Source organism: Macaca nemestrina, chromosome 7 (genome assembly GCF_043159975.1).
Source record: "Macaca nemestrina isolate mMacNem1 chromosome 7, mMacNem.hap1, whole genome shotgun sequence".
Lineage (NCBI taxonomy): Eukaryota > Metazoa > Chordata > Mammalia > Primates > Cercopithecidae > Macaca > Macaca nemestrina.
The window spans coordinates 91,401,610-91,418,683 of record NC_092131.1 but is presented as its reverse complement, the minus strand read 5'-3'; the positions used below and the strand labels follow the sequence as shown (position 1 = coordinate 91,418,683).

General features: G+C 47.1%; 2 protein-coding genes across 13 annotated transcripts in view; both read left to right on the top strand.

Annotated features, from left to right (window-relative positions):
- LOC105479413 (putative golgin subfamily A member 8D) overlaps positions 1-17,074 on the top strand; it is a 128,757-nt gene that overhangs the window by 61,513 nt on the left and 50,170 nt on the right. The gene's annotated exons all lie outside the window — the stretch shown is intronic.
- The window catches only part of LOC112426269 (ubiquitin-conjugating enzyme E2 Q2-like), a 36,039-nt gene continuing 28,601 nt past the window's right edge, over positions 9,637-17,074 (top strand). The window contains exon 1 of the mRNA XM_071100580.1: positions 9,637-10,397. The gene's annotated coding sequence lies outside the window, so the exon portion shown is untranslated. The remainder of the gene's footprint in view (positions 10,398-17,074) is intronic.

Genomic DNA, 17,074 nt, shown 5'->3' with positions numbered 1-17,074 from the left:
TTGTAAACAGAATTTATAATGGAAATACTGAAAGACTTTTCCCTAAAGTGACATTGTTGACTGCTGGTGTGATGCTACTCTAATGTAATAAATGATTAAATTGTTGCAAAGTGCTGCTTTTGCCTTAAAATTTTATTTTGCGAGTCTTAAAAACTATAGTATTAAAGGTATTGATACTGTGCAAATGCCGGGCATGCTTGGCATGAGATAATCTGTTTCGTTTTTATAAAATTATAATATAACTTTGCAATTGTTTATTAAAAGAACACAAGTTTACAAAGTTATGGGATTTAAAAAGTTATGGAGTGAAAAAGTTATGGGATAAAAAAGTGAAAAATTGTTGCAAAAATGTAGAAAGAAGTTTTATGCAAAGTTACCAAATGTTATGAAAAAGAAGTTACGGGATTTAAAAAACAAGTCAGGGGATAAAAATAAAAATTAAAAGCAGTTCTGTGTCAGCAAAGCCTGGAGAAGTGGGGCTGGAGTCTGCACCGCCACCATGACCCTACCACCCCTTCCCAGTCACCCCTTTACAATTAGGGTAGCAAGACAAGACCTTAAAAATTAAAAATTTTTAAGCATAACTCTGACGGCCTCCTTACTCTCAGCATAGCAACTTTTCCCTCAGGGGGGCTCCCACCTTCTTATTCAGAGAGGTAACTGAGGCAGGACAGTGGGGCTAACTGTGGACCAGGCGAAGACATGGGCTGCTGGGGTGGCCCCCTTCCCCAGTGTACATATTTTGTCTGTGTAACGTTTTGTATATTCCAGAGGGTAGGGCCGCCCCTGTATCGTACCTAGCTGTGGTTGGAGCTGGCATGTGGGGAGGAGGTTCTAATAATTATTTGTGGCTGGGAAACTTATTTATTGCTAGCATAGGACAGAGGAAGGAGGCGTGGATGGGGTCATGGCTCCCTGGTGATGCGACTCCTGTTTATTTTGCTTTTTATTTTGGAATAAACAGATTTAACCATACTCCTCAGCCTGGTGTGCTCCCGTTTCCCTCACTGGGTCCTAGAGTTTGTGCCACCAAACGAGGAGTCCCAGAGTGTCTTCAGCATGTCCAGCGAGGCTGTTGGGGACCTTCCAGGCTTGTTACCTGTATGCTGCCTGGTGGCACCTAGGGGATTCCACGGGGACTGCCATGGCACCTAGGGGGCGCAGTCCGGCCCTGACAGCCAACAGGCTCAGAAGCCTGATCTAGCGGTGGCCGGGAAGACAGGTACCAGCACCTAAGGGCACTGACTTCCACCCACCCCAGGCGTCTTCCATTCTGTCCCCTTGCCTCCCTCTCCTGTCTGCACCTGGTGGCCTGTTCTTTCTGTCCCTCCTGAGTGCCAGCTACCCGGCAGGCTCCCTCCAGGCTGAGTTCATGGCCCTGCCCCCTGGTGGCCAAAGCCAGCTTCACAGGATAAGAGCCAGGGAAGCTCCAGGGGCTTTCCAGGAAAAGTGCCCCTTGGAAAGGGTATGGCCTTTTCACTGCTCCCAATAGCACCCTAGAAATAGCTTGGCCTTTCCCCTCCCCTGAGCTCCACAGAGAACACAGCCAGCAGAGGACACATTTCCCCGCCATCCAGAAATGGGTTTGCGGGACAGCAGGACTGGTAGAGACTGTCAGGCCACACAGCTGCCTGCACAGCACTCCCATGCTTGGTGGGGGGCGGGAGAGATGGCAGGGGCTGGCTGTCCGTAGGCCGGGCAGGACAGGGAGGCTCACTGGAGGTGCTGCACTTTGGAGGGGCTATGTCAGGGAACAGCTTTCTCTCATTGGCACACAAGACTCCAAAAGGACAGCATGGTGACTGATTCCCAGTGCTAGAGGCAAGGCGGCCAGCCACGTGTAGGAGTGTGTGTGTGTGTGTGTGTGTGTGTGTGTGTGTGTGTGTGTGTGTGTGTAGGTGTATTTATAGATATTTATAGACCAGGGCAGGGGCGTACCACAGAGGGGGGCACAAGTTTTCAGCAACAGTCACACCTGGAGGTGTCAGCTCACCACTACAACAGACCAAGTCACAGATGAAGGGGACAGGCTTTGGGGCTGGGGGAGCCACTGTCAAATCACAGAACAGCTGCCCAGGCAGGCTTGGAAAGGGAGGTCTCCAAGAAGTGGAGGGATCTGTTTAGAGGTCAAAGGAGGGCCTGGGGCTCTCAGGATGGGATGGACTTGCCGGACCCGATCGGCTGGCAGTTGGATAGAAAGCAGAGAGAAAACAGGAGAGAGAAAAGTTAGCAGAGAGTTGATGAGGCAAGTGCAGAGCACAGATGTGCCACAGCAGCTGTGGGAGGGCCGGGGAGGGGAGGGCACAGGTGTGGGCGTGTCAAGGTTCCTGGAAAAGAGGGGCTGGAAGGGAAAGGGGAGGAAGATGGAGGGAGGAGCCGGAGCTTCACAGGTAGTGCCTGGGGGCTGTGGCAGCCCTCCCCACCCCACGCACGCTGGCCTCTTCCACGGCACCCAGGTAATGCATGCACCGGTCAGACCAGTGCTCAGCCTCCTCGGGCTTCCCTCTTCTCTAGTCACCCTGTCTTCTAACCCACCGGTCCGGGGCCACCTCTCGCCTTGGGGAGCCCAACGCAACAGCCACCAGGCCTGATAGAGAAGGAACACTGCTTGAACCAGGATGATGAAGCTAAAAGGGATGGATGGCTGGAGTGATCACTGGAGAACCCTCTGGGTGGTCAGAATGCCCAGGATCCTCTGAAGGGACCCTGGGGGAAACAGGGAGGGCAGGCAGCTGGATTCCACTGGCTATAGACTTATAAGTCTAAGAGGGAAGCCTCAGCTTGTTGGGGGTTGCAGGTCGCGTAAGAGAGGCAGGGCCCTTCCTGCTGGGAAAAGCAGAAGAGGGAGAGTCCATGGCAGGGAAGGTGGGCGGGCTTGCCGGGCAGAGCTCAGCCGGGACACCAGGCACTGTGGTCCCCTTGGTTGAATAGCAGAGGCGACCTCTAGAAGCAACAGGCCAAGGTGCGTGAGCCTGCTGACCGGCGATGGTGCTTGAGCGGTGGCCAGGGATCCTGCCTTCCATCACACGCTGGCAGCTATGATGGTACCTGGGAGGGAGAGAAGGGGGCTGTGTGTCCCTACCTGGCCTGTGAGGTGTGTTGTGGGTTGACCGTGTGTATGGGACTCTCGAGGTTTTATCCTAGATCACCACTGGATTGCCGACAGATAGAGGAGGTATGACCCTGACTCACCCCTCCTCTGCAGTGGATTTGGCTCTCAGCACTCCCAGACTGGGAGCTGGATACTCTGCCCTGGCAGCATGACTCAGACTGCACAACAGGTACGGTGGGCCCAGGATGACATTCCTAGGCCTCTGGCCGCCTCAGAGTGCAGCCCCACACACAACCCCCTCCAAGCTCTAAGCCCTTACACCATAAACCATGAGCTCTCTGATGGTTCCAGAGAGCACCCACGTCTGTCAGCTTGGGCACAGAGCCTGCTCCAAGAGCCCCAGGCTCAGCCATGGGGGCTGGGGGACTTTGGGGCCTTGGGGGCCAGCCCTGGTACCTGCATCCAGCAAGGACTCTCGGCACCTACAGCCAGGAGTTGTCCACAGACCCCGTGGGCGTGCTGATGGTGGCCATGTTGATGTTGCCGATGATGCTGAGTGCCTCCTTCAACACGTGGTGCATGCGCAGCATCTCAGCGCACCGCTGTGCCTGCTCTGCTGACTCCTCCATCAGCATGTTCTGGTCCCCACGTGAGTACAGGGACAGGACACCTGGTTGTCCTGCAGGTTCAATTTCAGGATGCCAGGTTGGACAGCAGCTCCGAGAAGATGAACTCCTTGGTCTGAGAGTGGGCAAAGAGGGAAGGAGGTTGGGACCTGATGCCTGTGCTGCGCTGGCCTCCTGCCGGGCCCTGGTGGGACTGTGTGCTGGACTTGGAGCCCTGAGTATGGCTTTTCAGACGCGGCTTCTACACCACTTAGACTCAAAGATCTGCCTCCCCACTGCCCTTTTCTCACTCAGATAGGGACACTGAGGTCCAGAGGAAAAGTCACCTGTCCAAGGTCACAGGTCTGGGAGGGGACCCAGGACCTATCATGCCACCAGCACACCTGTCTACTCAGTTTTTTAAATAAATTTTTTTTTGGAGATAGGATCTCACTCGGTCACAAGGCTGGAGTACAGTGGGCGAGATCACCGCTCACTGCAGCCTCAACCTCAGGCTCAAAGTGATCCTCCAATGTCAGCCTGTAGAGTAGCTAGGACTATAGGCACGTGCCACCACCAAGCCCAGCTATTTTTAAAATTTTTGTGTAGAGACCAGGTCTCACTATGTTGCCCAGGCTGGTCTTGAACTCCTGGGCTCAACCTATCCTCCCGCCTTGGCCGCCCAAAGTGCTGGGATTACAGGCATGGGTCACTGTCCTCAGTCCCATGTTATATTTCCATGACACAGCTCTGCCCTGGACCTGGTCCCATAGGGCTGGTTAGCATCTCCCCCAGGCCAGCATGGCTATCTGCACCCCCAGTGCCACAGGAGCCTCCTGCCCCCATGAGGCGGTGCATGCACGTTGTTGATCATGACATGCATGATGGTCTTGGGTGTGACACCAACCATGAGGTCCCACATGGTGTTGTTGACAATGGCCATGTGTGAGTCCTGCAGGTTCTGGGTGGTTTCCATTTGCCGCTCTAGCTGTGAGTCCATGGAGTGCATGAAGCTGTTGGAGCCATTCTCCTCGGCTTTGCTGCCCTGTCGTGGAGAACACAAGGGCATCAGGGTGGCCAGGCCATGCAGCCAGGCTCCAGGAATCCCTAGGATCTCAGCCCCTCTAAGGGTACCTGGAACACTGAGGCACAGAGAGAAGCAACTGGCCTGAACACACACCCAACTCCCCACACGGCTCTAGACGGTTTCAGGTCTCTGCCTCTCAGGACCCCAGATTCCCCTGATTCAGTCTCTTCTTAGTTCTGACTCTAGTGCCCAGAATTTGCCTCAAGCTACCAATCCAGAAATTGGAAAAGAACATCTCCAGGTCCTCGGCTTGGAGACCTGGACAAAGTTGTGCCAGGCTGCAGATGCCCGGCAGGAGGCAAGAAAAGGGCACACTCACTTTCCCCTTGTCCTGGGAGGCCCACGCACCAACATTGCCACCGCCGCTGCCCCCAGGGAACACAGCAAAGTAGACACACACAGAGAGGAAAACGGGAAGGGTTGAGTGAACCTGGGACACTGCACCCCAACTTTAATGCTTGTGGAATTCAGTTAGCTAATATTTTGTTGAGGATTTTTGCGTCAATATTCATCATTGATATTGGCCTGTAGTTTTCTTTTTTGGATGTATCTTTGGTTTTGGTATCAGGGCGATACTAGCCTTGTAGAAAGAGTTTGGAAGTATTCCCTCCTTCTCTAGTTTTGGAATTGTTTGGTTAAGGTTGGTATTAGTTCTTCTTTAAATATTTGCTAGAATTCAGCAGTGAATCATCAGGTCCCAGGCTTTTCTTTGCTGGGAAACTTTTTATTACCGCTTCAATCCCATTATTTGTTATTGGTCTGTTCAGGTTTTGGATTTCATCATGATTTAATCTTGGTAGTCTAGATGTGTCTGGAACTTTATCCATTTTTAGTAGGTTTTCCTATTTCTTTGCATATATTTGCTAATAATAGCCACTAGTGATCCTTTGAGGGTTTGGTTTTTTGTTGTTGTTTTTTTTTACTTTTTTTTTTTTTTTTGAGATAGAGTTTCGCTCTGTCACTCAGGCTGGAGTGCAGTGGTGCAATCTCAGCTCACTGCAAGCTCTGCCTCCCGGGTTCACGCCATTCTCCTGCCTCAGTCTCCTGAGTAGCTGGGACTACAGGTGTCTGACACCACGCCAGAGTAATTTTTGTTATTTTTAGTAGAGACAGGGTTTCACCATGTTAGCCAGGATGGTCTCGATCTCCTGACCTCGTGATCCACCCACCTCAGCTTCCCAAAGTGCTGGGATTACAGGCTTGAGCCACTTCACCCGGCCTGAGTTTTTGCAGTATCAGTTGTCTGTTTCCTGTTGTTTGTCAATGTTATCTTGTCAAAAACCCAACTTTAAAAAATTTTTTAAAATTTTTAGTATAGTTTAGTTTTTGAGACAGAGCCTTGCTCTGTCACCCAGGTTGGCGGGCAGTGGTGCAATCTCAGCTCACTGCAAACTCTGCCTCCCAGATTTAAGCAATTCTCCTACCTCAGCCTCCCGAGTAGCTGGGATTACAGGCGTGCACTACCATGCCTGGCTAATTTTTGTATTTTTAGTAGAGACGTCATTTCACCATGTTGATCAGGCTGGTCTTGAACTCCTGACCTCGTGAGCTGCCCAACTCAGTTCCCCTAAGTGCTGGAATTACAGGCATGAGACACCGGACCCGGCCCACAGTTTGTTGTTAAATTTTACTTATTTACTTATTTACCTTTTCTTTAGAGACAGGGTCTCATTCTCTTGCCCAGGCTGGAGTGCAGTGGTGCAATCATGGTTCACTGTAACCTTGAACACCTAAACTTAAGAGATCCTCCCACCTCAGCCTCATGGGTAACTGGGAGTACAAGTGTGCACCACCACACCTGGCTAATTTTTCTAGTGTTTGGTGAGACAGGGTTTTGCTATGTTGTCCAGTCTGGTCTTGAACTCCTGGCCTCAAGCAATCCTCCTGCCTTGGCCTCCCAAAGTGTCAGGATTACAGGCATGAGCCACCATGCCCGGCCTGCATATACATTTTCTTTTCCAAGTTATATAAAGTATGCTGTATGCATCCTTCTAGAATTTATTTTTTTCACTTAATAGTATATTGCTAAGATTCTTATTGTTGTTTATAGCTGGGATTTATTCTTTTTGACTGCTTGTGACCTCACCAGAAGATAGAGATCCCGAGATCTCTTAAGAACTGCTGCCGGGAGTATACACTGGTATGACCACCTTGGAAAACAGTTTGACTCCATCTCATAAGGTTGAATATTCACACTCCTCCCAGCCCAGCAATTCTACTCTACATCCAAGAGAAATTCTTGTCTATATAAAACAGGGGATGTGGACAAGGAATGTTCCTAACAACTCTGTTCAAAATAGCAAAAATCTATGCCCATCAGCTGGAGAGTAGCTGACTAAATCGTGCTTTTTATTCCCTTTGATTTCCTGTAGTCTTATGATGCAAGTGGCTTTCTCATGGCTAGCTTGGGGAGGGGGATACTCTTGGCCATCGAGTCAGTGGTGTCCTGCTTAGCCCTAGGGCAATCGGTGCTGCCCAAAACAAGTGTAAATAGAACAAGGTGCCCCATGGAGCCAATGCCTCAGGTCCCTGGGGGTACAGGCCTGTACTTGTAGGAAACAGCCATCATACACATCAGTCTTTTCCAATGCTTCTGTCACTGGGCTGAGTCCAAAGAACACCCTCTCCCAAAACATTACAAAGTTTATTGGGGCTACCATTTATCGAGCATTTATCATGTGCCTGATCACGTACTAGTGTAGTAATTGCATGCATTATTTTATTATTTTATTTATGTACTTATTCATTTATTTGAGATAGGGTCTCCCTCTGTTGCCTGGGCTGGAGTGCAGTGGCGTGATCACGGCTCACTGCAGCTTCAAACTCCTGGCCTCAAGTGGTCTCACCTCAGCCTCTCGAGTAGCTGGACTACAGGCATAAGCCACCAAGTCCAGCTCATTTTTTAAAAAACATTTTCACAGAAATGAGGTCTGGCTTTGTTGCCCAGGCTAGTCTTGAACTCCTGGCTTCAAGTGATCCTCCCCCTTCAGCCTTATTATTGCATTTTATCTTCACCATCACGCTGTAAGAGTGCCTGTGGGTAGGTGCTCCAAACAGTAGCAATGTAGCAGCCTCCACTCATAGGTGACAACGAGACTCAGTGTAGACAAGCAACTTCTCAAAGGTCACACAGCTGGAGGGTGGCTGAGCCAGGATGAAGACTTAAGACTCTAAAGCTGGTGCACCAGTAAATGAGAAAATCTCTGGGGGTTCAGGATAGCTTCCTCCCAAGAAATCTTTCTCCAAAGGTTCTAAGAACAATGACAGATCCATCTTCCATAAAGCAAACAAAACTAGCAGCTCCTTCATTTTGGGGCAGGGAGTGGAGGAGGATAAAGGTTAGATAAGCTCCAGGGCAACCCATTTTAATCCGACATATTTATAAGGCAACGGCCAGGACAGCACCTCAAACCTAAAGAACCATGCACAGCTGTCTCTGTGTGGCATGGAGTGTCCCTGGATGTAGATTTTCCAATGTGTGCTTACAGGCCAGTGGCATCATCCTCAGTCACAGGTTAAATGGCAGCTAGGCCTGGCCTGCTAAGCACCACCGTGAGAATCTGCTGAGCTTTCCAACTAGTTTATCTGTTGTTTGCAATGAAAGATGCCCTGAAAAAGAAGGGGTGTGGGTGGGAAGAGTTCTGATTTGAGGTCCCGTGATCCAGGCACGATCTCCTTCCCCAGTTGCAGGAATCAGGAGACTCCATCTGTAAACACAGGCTCAAGCTATGTCCCCCAGCCCCCTCTTTCACTAGGTGCCACCCTCTGCTTCTCTTCCATAGACAGCCTAGAGCTGCCAGCATTCCCTTAGGATCTGTGCCCTCAGGCCTGGTTTAATTTTCTCCCTCTCCAAAGAGCCATCTGTAGGGCCAGAAGCCGGCAAAGCCTAACTCATTACTGGATGCCGGTTCCTTTGCCTGACTTTCAGTGATTCCTACCTTACTCTGGGGTTTTATGTTTCTTGTCTCAACAGTAACATTTCTCATTCCTCCACAAGTTGAATTGTTCACTCCAGCCATCTGAAGCATGCTCCTCTTGACACAGTTAGCTTGAGGCACATGATTGGTGCAAAAAAAAAAAAAGCACTATGTCAATTTCATTGATCAACAAAAGTGATGGCTCCACTGCAAAGTTGATAGTGCCTGGGCCTCTGAGTTCAAGAGCCTTCTAGACAAAGGGCTCTGAGCTGAAACATAAGCATGCATACATATGCCTCCCTCTTGGTCTGATGAGATAATTTGGATTCTTGGTTGTTATCCTTGAGCATTTTCCTGCCTCGTTAATGCACGTGTAGCCAACACAATAATAATCATAGCTAATAACAGCTAAAGCTGAGGACTTTCCTGGGCCAGACAGTGGCTTTAAAAACTTTAAAGTGGCTTTTAAAACTTTAACAGCGAAAGCTGAGGACTTTCCTGAGTCAGGCAGTGGCTTTAAAAACTTTAAAGTTTTCACATAGACTCTCATTGAATAATTTCTGTTTTTCAGATCAAGAAACTGAGACTTACTATCACATTTGGGATTAAGTTAAAAAAAATACAAAGAAACTGAGGCTTAAAGCTGTGAAGTATTTCACAGTCAGCAAGTGGCTAAGTTGGAACTTGAACCCAGGCAGTCTAGCCCCGGGATCCTGTGCCCTTACCCATTATCCAGTGTTGGCTACACAAAACTAACGTGTACACATTTTCAACTATAGTTTAAATGGGTGACATATTTTTCCTATATTTTACCTAGGTGACTTTCAGTTTGGGGGTATTCTACTTACACAATCTCTTGAACTAGATATTAACTGAGAACAAATAGAAACTAATGAACTCTGAAAAACATAAAACATGAGCAACATGATGTCACCGCAAAAGACAAATCAGCACACGGCCTTCTTGTGACTGTATTTTGCTAACAGTCCACGAGCTAATAATCAGCCTCAACTCAGCAGTGCTCTGTTCCTTTGGGAGACGGACAGAAAGACACACGCAAACACACACACACACACACACACACACACACACACACACACACACACACACAGAGTTGGTGGTTGTGCCGCCCTGAGCCTCCAGTCAGCCAGTGTGAGGAAGGGACCAGATGGGTTGGGCAGAAAGGTGCTGGGTCAAGGGAGGAAGGGGAAGCCGGAGGCGCGCGCACGCTCTGGACTCGTGCACCCGCCAAAACGGCTGCGCGCGGGGCACGCCGGGTTGAGCGGCGAGGGGCGACCGGGACTGGGACAGGGATGCGGGCAGCCCTGTCCCAGGCGGTAGCGGGGCGGTGGTGCTGTTGCCCTTTTAAACTGTGGCTTGACAGGAGCCGCGCCTCGCGTCGGTGGAGTCGGTTACAATGGGAGCAGCTCCACAGGCCTCCACACAGCTCCTGCCAAGGCCTCCTCGGTGCCTCTTGCCATTTTCCAGCGGCGCTCCCAGGAGGGTGGAGGCGGCGGCGAGCGGGGAAGCTGGGAGAGCTCTGCAGGGCGGCCCCGCGGGGTGGTCGCGGCCATGACAGCGGCTCAGGACAGTCTCCGGTTCCGCGCCCCTCCCGCCTGAGATGAGTGGAAGATGTCAGTGTCCCGGCTCAAGGCCAAACTGAAGTTGCTGGCATCTGTCTTCCACAAGAACCAGGAGCCCGCAGCCGCCGGCTCACGCTCCACTGCAACACGACGGTGAGGCGCCGAGGCCTCGCGGGGCAGGGTGAGGGCGGAGAGGGGGCGCCTGGAGTCCCGGAACAAAGGGGTGCCTGCCCGGGAGAGACCCCGGTTCCCCGCCCCTTTCTCCCGCGACTAACCCGGCCCGCCCCCGGGACTGAGGGAGGCTTGGGTGGGAAGAGGCGGAGGGCGCGTCTCTCCTGCTCCAGGCGCGGGGCAGGCTTGGGGGCTGCTGGCCCGTCTCAGCCCCTGTCCCCGCGCCCAGAGGTGGGAGCCCGTGGTGGCCGGAGCCCTCTCGGGAGCCAGGGTCGCCCGAGTCAGCCGGCCTGCTCCGGGGACCGCGACAGGGCGGTGCAGAGCGGCTCCGGCGTTTTTTGAGCCCAGGCGGGGAAGGGGAAAGGCTTTTAAGCTTTTCGGTGTTTCGGCCGGGCGCAGTGGCTCACGGTAATCCCTGCAGGTTGGGAGGCCGAGGCGGGCGAATCACCTGAGGTCAGGAGTTGGAGACCAGCCTGGCCAACATGGTGAAACCCCGTCTCTACTAAAATATATAAAAAATTAGCCGGGCGTGGTGGCAGGTGACTTTATCCCAGCTACTTGGGAGGCAGAGGCAGGAGAATCGTTTGAACCAGGAAGGCAGAGGTTACAGTGAGCGGACATCCAGCCATTGCACTCAAACCTGGGGGATAAGAGCGAGACTTCGCTCTTTTTTTTTTTTCTGAGACAGGCTCTTTGTCACCCGGGCTGGAGTGCAGTAGCGCGATCTTGGCTCACTGCAACCTATGTCTCTTGACAGTCCACGGGTTAAAGCGATTCTCCTGCGACAGCCTCCCGAATAGCTGCGATTACGGGCGCCCGCCACCAAGCCTGGCTAACTTCTGTGTCTTCAGTAGAAACGGGGTTTCAGTGTTTTGGCCAGGCTGGTCCTGAACTCCTGACCTCAAATGACCCACCTCTGCCTCCCAAAGTGCTGGGATTCCTTCAACCCAATCAAGTTGACACTCAGTATTAACCATCACAGGTGTCTTCAGAATTGTCACTCTTTTCTGCTGTGGCCTCCCTCTCCTGGTTTGCAGACTCATGCTCATCCTGTGGCATGAGGATGGGGAGGTGCTGGCAGGAGAGCTTTCTAGCTCCTGAGTTAAAAGGCAGAGATGGTGTCTCTTTCAAGATTTTGCTGCTGTGTTGAGTTATATTAAAAAGATTGTCTTTTATCTCTGGATTTCACACTCACACTAAGAAGCCATCAAGATAGGCTTCCTATATCAATAGAGGGTGATCCTTACCAACTGTAGTTGGGAGAAGTACAGTAAAGAATGTTAGATTCTTCTGGAAAAAAGTAGTCCTTCCATTATTTGGATTGGGTTTGTGGCTTGTTAAGCCCAGCAGTCTGGTTCAGTCTGCTTTGTGTCTTCCAGCATGTCCCTGTGGTTTTGGTTCACTCAGGGTATTCTCCTTGTATTTGTTATTTTTCTGCTGCTGCGGCAGACTTATTCTTTTCAATAAAATACTGTCATTTTGGTGGGGTTTTGGAAAGAGGACCAGGCCACATCCTGAAAAGAAATTCATCTTAGGATTTCACAACACTAACTCACTTTTTGTTTTGATTAAATTACCCTTTTTGAGGGGTGGGGGCTCAGCTTTGTCCTTTGTAAAATGAAAGATAGTAACTGGGCTGATGGTTACAGACATGGATGCATGTCAGAATCACCTCAGAGAGCTTTTTTAAAACAGATTCCGCCCAGCACTTTGGGAGGCCGAGGTGGGCGGGTCATGAGGTCAAGAGATTGAGACCATCCTGGTCAACATGGTGAAACCCTGTCTCCACTAAAAATACAAAAATTAGCTGGGCGTGGTGGCATGCACCTATAGTCCCAGCTACTCGGGAGGCTGAGGCGGGAGAATCGCTTGAACCCAGGAGGCAGAGGTTGCAGCGAGCCGAGATCCTGCCACTGCACTCCAGCCTGGTGACAGAGTGAGACCCATCTCAAACAACAACAACAACAACAACAAAGCAGATTCTCTGGGTAGGCTTTGAAATGAGCATTTCAAAAATGGTCTTTCAATCAGTGATGCAACCAAAGTCTTTGGGACTTGTAGGCTAAGTATATATTCTTTAGATACCCAGAATAGTTTGATTTGGAATGTATCAATTTAGGGAAATGAAGAAGGGGTGAATTACATTTTGGAAGCTGCTGCTTGCTTCCTTTTTCCATTTAGATTTTAGAAGACAAAGAATGTCTAAAGAGATGCAGATTTAAAGGAAATACAAGTTAATTCTGCATGGGTATGTTTATCTACACGGCATTCTCCAGCTCACTAATCCAGAAGAGTTCTAACACCCTCTGTGATCATGGGTTGTTTTTCTTAAGTATTCCTCCATCAGAGTATCTGAGAACAGATGCTTAGAAACTACTGAGACCGTTGTGGGTCTTACTGGATCTCTGGATCCTAGTTTCTTGATATGTTACATATTCTGGGTTCTAACCTCAACTGGCCTTCATGATTAAAGATGCATTTATATACCGTACGGTGGCCAGGAAGCTTATCCTTTGAAATTGCCCAAACTGGGTATGAAGGCCCTTCCTAAAACCCCATTAAATTCATTTCTAAACTTGATGATTGTCAATTGTGTCAGTTGGTAAATTCTGTCTTGCAGAGAGGTATTTTGTAGTAAATAACATGTTTTTAAAACTAAAATTTGCCTTTTAGGAAGGTGGTAATCATTTCATAATTCTTAGTTTTGTGAAGTGTCTATAAATCATACATCTGATCTTTTAAAATGAAAGGCAATTGAATTTATATAATGATTCAGGCTTTTAAAAGTTAAAAAGGTAGTTATTTTAGGGAATGGATAGTTTGTGATATTTATTTTAAACAAAATAAGCCATTGATCTTATAAACATAGCCATGTAAGTAAAATGTTTTCTTATTTTAAATTAGATTCTGTTTTAACACTTTTTTCAGTTTTGCTTTATATTTGACTTATATTTTTTATATTTTATATTTATATTTGATTGCTTTTTTATTCCTAATTCTTTTATTTTCTGTTCCGTTTTTAAAAGCTGATAACTGTTGTTTGTCAAATCAAAGTTGGATTTAAAAATAAACATTTAATGTTAATAAGCTCTCTGGTAGCGGCACTGCAGTGACAGATGGTTGAGAGTTTGTCCCTAAAGCTATGGCACCAGTCTTCTAACGGACTTAGCCTGTATTCAGCCTGTGTAACCCTGGCAGATTTTTTCTCTGTTTCAGAATGGGGCAACAGAAGAAGTGACTTAAGAGGAAGAAAAGGAGATGGCTAAAGTAGGATAAGAAAGGCATTTCATAAATGTTGTCATTTTTGATTTGAGTAATTCCATAAATTTCCTTTCTAAACTACTATTAATGTGCAATAATTGAAAGCACATTGTATTTGGAATAGAATGTAATTTCTCAACTCTGGATTTACCTCTAACTGATGATACACCTTTGAGCAAATTGCTTTATCTGAATTCTTTGGATTGGATTTTGTGGAAAACAAAAGTCCTTAACTTTTAGCATGAAAGCTTTATTTCTATTTTATACTAATCAGTCCTTAACCTGCATTTGGTTATTTTTAGGAAGAGGAACTACTAAGTTTAAAAAGTGTTATGTTGCGTAAAAGGAGAATTTGAGAACATGTTAGGGACTACTCACCAGAAGTAGTGAAACTGTCTCTTGTTGAAAAATCATCAAGGAATTTTATGTTAGTCTGTTTTATGCTGCTATGATAGAGTACCAGAGACTGGGTAATTTATACAGAACAGACATTTATTTCATAACAGTTCTGGAGACTGGGAAGCCCAAGATGAAAATACCAACATTTAATGTCTGAGGGCCTTCTTGTTGCGTCCTCAGATGGTAGCAGGCAGAAGGGCAGGAGAGCAAGCTAGTCCCATGTGTGAAGCCTCATTCATCAGGGCCTTAATCCCATTAAGGAGGAAGGAGCTCTCTTGGCCTAATCACCTCTTAAAGGTCCTACCTCTTAATATCATCACATTAGAAACACCTGAATTTTGGAAGAACACATACAAATGGTAGCAAATTTAGTAGAGCAATTTCCAACGACATTGAACCTAGGCCAGTTGTCAGTTCTGGATATAATTTTAGATGTTTTTAGGCTCTGAAGCTTTGCATTTACATTCAAACTTCAGAACAAAGATCTTTGTCTCTGCATTGACCAAATAGAAGATATGTGAATTTTATGGTCTTGTTTTAAAAGATATTTTCACAATAGGTGCTTGAGAGGATGTGGAGAAATAGGAACACTTTTACACTGTTGGTGGGATTGTAAACTAGTTCAACCGTTGTGGAAGACAGGGTGGCAATTCCTCAAGGATATAGAACTAGAAATACCATTTGACTCAGCAATCCCATTACGGGGTATATACCCAAAGGATTATAAATCATGTTGCTATAAAGACACGTGCACACATATGTTTATTGCGGCACTATTCACAATAGCAAAGACTTGGAATCAACCCAGATGTCCATCAATGACAGACTGGATTAAGAAAATGTGGCACTTATATACCATGGAATCCTATGCAGCCATAAAAAAGGATGAGTTCGTGTCCTTTGTAGAGATATGGATGCAGCTGGAAACCATCATTCTCAGCAAACTATCACAAGAACAGAAAACCAAACACTGCATGTTCTCACTCATAGGTGGGAATTGAACAATGAGATCACTTGGACACAGGAAGGGGAGCATCACATACCAGGGCCTATTGTGAGGTCGGGGGAGGGAGGAGGGATAGCATTAGGAGATATACTTAATGTAAATGACGAGTTGACGGGTGCAGCACACCGACATGGCACATGTATACATATGTAACAAACCTGCACATTGTGCACATGTACCCTAGAACATAAAGTATAATAAATAAATAAAAATAAAAGATATTTTCTGTTTGGGGTCTTATAATTAATTCAGACTTTCATTTTCTATTTTTGGAAATTATTAATCTAAAATACACTTTTAGAGTGTTTCAGAACTAAAGAAGTAGTGTGGTAGACTTGTTTGTTTGTTTGAGACAAGGTCTCTCTGTCACCCAGGCTGGAGTGCAGTAGCGTGGTTAGGGCTCACTGCAACCTTGAACTCCCAGGTTCAAGCAATCCTCCGGAGTAGCTGGGACTACCGGCAGGTGCCCCACGTCCAGCTAATTTTTAAAAATTTTTTGTAGAGTTTGAGTCTCGTTCTGTTGCCCAGGCTGGTCTTGAACTCCCGGCCTCAAGTGATCCACCACCTTGGCCTCCCAAAGTGCTGGGATTACAGGCATGAGCCACTGTGCCTGGCTGTAGGCTTGTTTTATGAGTCTGGGAGTAAAATACTTCTTAGAATTGTCCAATTAGAATGGGAGTTTGTTTTAATGTTTTTTTGCAGTTTAGCTGAGGTGGAATAAACTGCATGAAAACATTAAACCTTTTCCGTGGGTCAGGCGGCCATTGTACTAAAGATCACGTACCCTTTCATTTTTCCCCTCACAATATAATAAACAAGGGACCGCAACTTTGAAGGAAATCTAGAAAGGTAAGCGACTAGACTTTGGAGATGTCAGATGAGGACAGCTGAAAAGCAGATATTCTAGGCTCCTAAAAGAACGTGGGAACAGGCCCAGAACAACCTTGGACATGGTGTGTTTGGATGTATTGGATGCTTTTCTTTTGAGAAGGAAAGTTGATGTGTTGAAGTCATGGAAAGCAAGATTGGCCAGAAAAGGCAGATGGTTAAAAGTCTTGAATTCGAGACAGGCGTGTGTTTCTATTTGGTGTGATTATTGATAAGAAGACCTTAAGCAGGGAATAGTGTGCTGAGGATATTGCTTTAAAAAGATATGTTGAATTCTGTTTGCGATGTGCTGATTAATACTTAGGTGGAGAAGTTTTGTGGATGGGAACATGACTGAGGTTGAAGGTATAGGAGGAAATACAGACCAAAGGCATTTCTGAGCATTGTGAGGAAAATAAGCGTAGGATGGAAGGTCAGGTCCAAAAGGTACACACGGGGAGAAGGGAGCTCCATGACATATAGAGTCACGCGCAGAGTTTGAGTGAAGATAGTCAGTAACCTGGTCTAGAAATCAGTGAATTAGCCGACTTGGAAAAAAAAAATCGAGATGAATATAAGCTATTCCTTTAGAGATTTTGACATTTGAAGTAGAAAACTAAGGTAATTGAAGCAAATTAGGATTTTAAAAAATCTGCATATATTTGTATATGTGTAAGAACAGATAGTATGGGAGGGAGGGAGCAGAATGATGTGAATAAAGATGTTGTTCTGGGGGGTGTTATTCAAATTCTTTTTAAATTATTATTATTTTTTGAGATAGGGTCCCTGTCACCCAGGCTGGAGTGCAGTGGCATGATCATAGCTTACTGCAGCCTCAAACTCCTGGGCTCAAAGGAGCCTTCTATTTCATCCTCCCGAGCACCTGAAATCAAATTATTTTTCTAACTCATTTTTTGGTTATTAATGTCAATAGATGCTTACTATATAAAACCATAAACTGCAATTAGGGGAAAGCACCAAATGTCTCCAGAGATAACAACTAAAATTAATTGAAAGGAACATTTCAATATAAGTTCTTCTGGTCTTTTTCTGTGCATATTTCAGCATAATTTAAATTCTTTCTTTTGCTTTGTGTATTCCATTTTTCATTTCAAAGTTTTTTGAT